The sequence below is a fragment of the Oenanthe melanoleuca genome, chromosome 5, assembly GCF_029582105.1.
Source record: "Oenanthe melanoleuca isolate GR-GAL-2019-014 chromosome 5, OMel1.0, whole genome shotgun sequence".
NCBI lineage: Eukaryota > Metazoa > Chordata > Aves > Passeriformes > Muscicapidae > Oenanthe > Oenanthe melanoleuca.
The window spans coordinates 5,649,205-5,654,554 of record NC_079339.1 but is presented as its reverse complement, the minus strand read 5'-3'; positions in this window follow the sequence as shown (position 1 = coordinate 5,654,554).

Below are 5,350 nucleotides of genomic sequence, written 5' to 3'. Positions count from 1 at the left end.
TAATTATTACACATGGGTGGCAATAACATTGTCAGCCTTTTCTGATTTTTTTTCCAATTTTTTTTTTTTTGCCCACCATTTCTTCTTTTCTTTTCTCGGTGCCTGAAAGTGGTTGATTAGGAAAGTGGGACTTATTGTTGCATGCCTTAGGGGAGACCTAACTAGACCACTTCCAGGTGTAGGTGATGCCCGTGACATGTTCTATATCTGGTGACACAGCAGAAGCCCTGTGTATGACAGGTGACATAAACAGATGTTGCCAGGTGATGCAGGAATAAACAAAACCAAACCCAAAAATCTTTAGAGGTGTGCAGTTTCACCCATTTCCCACAATCACCCTTTGTAACAGGTGGCTGTGATGGGACTAGGATTTTGCTACAGTGTATTCCAAGGAAGGTTCAGCCCTCAAATACGATGGAAGTGAGCAAAGAATGGAATCTTCTGTAGTCCTGATGTAAATCCAGCATAAGGCTTCTATAGCAATGAGGTTGCTTTTTCTATGCTGACAGCCAACCTTGACCCATCATGCCTGCACACTTCCTTTATGATTTGCACTAACTTAGAAGGATTGGTATGTTATTTAAACAAGTGGAGACCATTGAAACAGCACACCAGGAAGCAATATATGGGGTAAGAACAGAAACACGATAAAGACTTGATCTTTTCAAGTAGAAATGTAAGAAAAAGTTTTAAAAAATAGTCAATTGAGACTGGAACTAAACTGCATTTTAGTCTAGAAGTGGTTTGTCAGCTTGAGTTGCATGGGCATCACTGTTTAAAATCCTGTCATACATTTCTTTTGATAATTTGATATCTCATTTTGACTAGGAATGCCTCAGTTATAAAAAGTGTCTGACAACTTGCTCCATGGCAAGTGCACCTGTGGTTTTACTCACATCACTCTAATACTCTCAATATACTTTTGCTTTTTTTCTCCACTTTTGTTTACAGTATCTCCTCAAGAAGCCATCATATAATTTGTGCCTAAATTTGTATTTTTACAGTGGTAAGTGCAGACTAGTTACCACCTGAAAACAGTTATTAGAAGTTAGATGTGCTATTCAACTTTGTGACTCCCCGTTCATTTGCCTATAAGCACCTTTATATAACATGTAACCTTTAGATGGTGTATTCTTCTCTTTCAATCAATGGGGAAATAGCAGGACCCCCCTTGTCTATATATTATATATATAGCACGTAAATTCTTCAAAGCAGAATCTTCTCTGAAATGTGCATAGGGTATTCTTTTCATTAAAACATTTTCATTAAATTAAAAAACCAAATCCACAATAATTAACCACTACAGTCATCCACACAGATGCAACATCAGATATAGAAAATGCAACGGCTGGGGAGAAAGGAAAATTGAGTAGAGGGCTATCACAACATTGCATAGCAATAGGGCATCCTAAATCATTACATTTTAGAAATCAGATATATGCAGTCATATGAATATTAGATTTAAATAGTTTTGTTGCCTATTGGACAGAGTAAAAAATAGAGCTTTTTAAGAGTACATTTATTTACCTAAATAGAAAATTAGCCCAACTTATTGCAAATGCACTAGAATGAGAGAGAAAAATATATCTTCAATAATTGGCAAAACTTAACCTTTATTACCTTATTATATCCTAGACATACATATATGATATTTTTTAATAGTGATCAGTGTTCATGTAGTGTGTGCTAGTGATGTTTTATGTCCCTATAAATATCTTACCAATCAATGTAGAAATGATGAGCTTAGCAGTTTAGCCAGTTTTTTCCTCCTCCCCAGACACTGCTGTAGTAGCCTGTAAATGTTCTTTCCTCTTAGGGAGTGTTTCTATCCCACTCTTTTGTCTGTCTGTCTTCATATTACAGGGTCTCAGGTAAATCCTCAGTTCATGTGTGTCTGTAGATCAGTAGATGTGTTGTTTTCATCCTGTTAAAGAAAACAAAAAACTAAACCTTAAAGTAACACTTCCACATATTGTTAACTCCTTTTCTCTGTGTGTGTGTATATATATATATGTATATGAAATATATTAATCATTTTGCTGAACTTCCTCTTTCACGAGGCAATTAGTGTTGCCAGTCCTAGGCACTGCTGGGGACCTTTAATCCTCACACAAAACAAGTGAAGCACTAACAGGGGTTGTCACCCAGGGCAGGGAGGGCAGATTCCACAATATTTTACACTGGCCCCTGAATCTCCACTCCATGGGCTCTTGCTGGTCCCTGTCTCACACAGCAGCAAGACAGGACTCTCCTGTGAGCTTCTCTGCCTTAAAGCTCTTCCCCCTTGCTTCAGCCTTGCCTGCTATTTTAATAAAATATGTGCTATTCTTACTTCTGGCTTTTATTTTCCTGACAGAGGTAGGTTTGAAAAGCCATGCTCTGTTTGACCTCATGAAGGTCCATAAAATGAACTGGAAATTTGGTTCCCATGTCTAGGTAGGGCTGAGGGACCTTCCCTGGGTGAAGAAAGGAACCTAAGTTAGCACCTCTCATGGGAATTACATATTTCTGCTGGGATATGTGACTTTGGGTCTCTTTTGACCAGTATTCCCTCACATCTTGTTTTGATTTTTGAAGTCCAAGACAGTTTGTCTTCACTATTGCTGTCATTAAAAAACAACAAATATGCGTAGGTTTGGTCCTCTTTGAAAAAGAGAAAACACAGTTGAATAGTTTGAGAGCACTGAATCCTTTCACTTGTCTCAAGGCATGCCTTGGAACTGGGATTAACTCATAGCCATAAAGTTCCCTCAGTGTAAGGATGCCAGTTACTGCCTGCCTGAATTATGAAAGAGATATCATTTGAAGGAATACTGCTGGGATATGATATCTTTTGGCTTGGATTACCAAACCAGACTTGCAACTGAATTGCTTTCCATGATTTATGTAATTAATCCGCTTGCTTCTAATTTAGATGTTGTTCATGTGCCTGCTAAGTCATTAGCACAGGATTAGGCTTGAATTTGAAACTCTGTAAACAGATGATAGCGATTTTTTTGCTAGCTGATCTTTGCCTTCAGCTTTGACTCCATTGATAGGCTTGCAAAAACCTTTGGAAAAGGGGAGAAATGCATACAAAAATCACAGAAGATGTGAAGTTTTCACTGTATGTGAAAAGCAGGGTTTTATTTTGGTCACATGAGACTTTTTCTAAAGTATTTTACTGTCCAAATCTGGAAGTTGAGATTAAATTAACCAGCAGTGTCTTCTTTAAATGAGAAATTACCTTGAAGTTTGGGAATGCACTTAATTTACCATGTTCTAAGGAAAGTTTGCATGTACTTTGATAATTTTCTAAAAATAAATTTAGTAACAAATAGCATAACAGTAAAGATCTTTAAAAGAAAAAAAGGAGGGGAAAAAGCCATATTAGTAAAAATGTGTTGTATGTACTTTCAGATCTATCTACCTTGTGAGTAAAAACTGTTTAAATTTGGTGAAATTATGATGCATCTTTTTTCTTTGAAATTGAATTGAATTTCTGGATGAGCTGAGATGCATTATTGTATGCATTAAAGATTATACCTAATACAAATGCTTGCCATCTTCAAATTCTTTGGGGTCTTCCTAGTGTTTTTAATATGCAATGTCCAAAACCTGTGTTTCAGCTAGACAAGGCAGCACTTTGTTTCCAAAAGAAGGGTTTAACAAAATGACCTTTAATTAAGAAATACTTGGATTGTCTTTATATGATGTTTCAATTGAGTCCAAATAGTCTTTTGATTCATTTTTGCTCCAATGACCACCTTAGACGTGCCTCCACACTGAAGATCATTGCTTCTGATACACTGTGTGACTATCTCTTACCATCAAATTCCAACACCTGATTGATTTTAAATACCTTTGGTCTTTTTGTTGTGTACAGTTGTATGGATAATATGGTTTCTTTTTTGCTGTGTTAAAGCAGTGTTTATGTGTGGCAGTCATTGGTCTCCTGTTGGTTTCTTACTCTGCAGCTCCACTTCTTGCAATCAAGGACAGACTTGTAGGAACTGTGGATTGCAGACAGCAGAGCTTTTCCATCAGAGGCATCCCAGAAAACTTCTCTGTTCTGCTGTTGTAAGAGATACTTATTTCTTGGTTTGTAGTTAGATGGTGTGCTCATAAAATCGAAAATTATGATCCTGAGGGGCTCAGGTCGGAGACTTGAGGCAGGAGGGAAGAGGTATCGGGATTTCTGCCCTTGTCACCCTCAGGCAGCCTGTCGCCAAAGACAGAAGGTTTCCCTGAGGGGTTTATCATAATGTGAGAACTAGGTTGGATCTTAATGCTTGCAATATTTTATTTGTCCATAACATTTAAATACATCTTCAGGTAACCATTTGCCTTACAGCTATCTTCCATTGTTAGGAAAATTGACTAAAACATGTTGTGACCTGTCCTTTATATTATCTAGTATTACCTTGTAAGGTAGATGCTTGGCTGACATAAATTGTCACAGCTTTTTCTGGAGATGTGACAATTTACACCAGTTGAGAATTTGCTCCCTGTGTCCTATGGCACTTTATTACGGACCCATCGCTGATGGGTTAAATCTTTATTACTTGCGTAATGTCATATATAAATATATATATATATTTACAGGCATTCTATGGGGTACTGCTGCCTATGGATAAAGATTTGTACCCTAACCAGATCATTAATTTTTTTTTCATTAGCTGTATGTGCAAAAGATATATTGTTACAAAGAATGTATCATGTGTATCTCATGTAGTACATATTAGGTTGCTGTATGTTGTTAATTTCAGAAACCATTTTTCTTGAGGCCCTACCTCAAATTTTGTATTTATGTGTACAAATGCAATTTATTGTATTATATATTTGCCTAATATATTTGGATGTGATAAATTAAAATTATTCAATAATGTATGGGCTCTAAAGACTAAATAAATGTCCAGTGTTTAAAACAGAAATTACATCAACTTTTCTGGTGAATGAAATACCTCTTTTCCCACCTCCTCCTTCCCTACCCAACACACACCACAAACATAATTCTTACTTAACACACAGCCTTAAGGTATCTTCAGAATTGATCCATTTGATTGTTAGAAACATTGAGCAGCAACTGGAAACAGCCCTCCTGGGAAATGGGGATGTTGCACAGCTGCAGAAACAAGTATCATTTAAATAGCTGGTTTCTTAACTATTGAGTGTTCTGTACCTTGTGGAAAAATTGATTGCCTAACAGAGGACCAACTGGATTTGTTTAAATCCTTCTTACCCTATCAATTCAATTATCCCAAAGGTTGTTAAAACAAGAGAGGTTCATATCTACTGGAGATGCAAATGGAAGGCTGAAAGAGAAGCAAGTGAAGAAGGAAAGTGTAAAGAACAGTTTCTGGTGTTATCG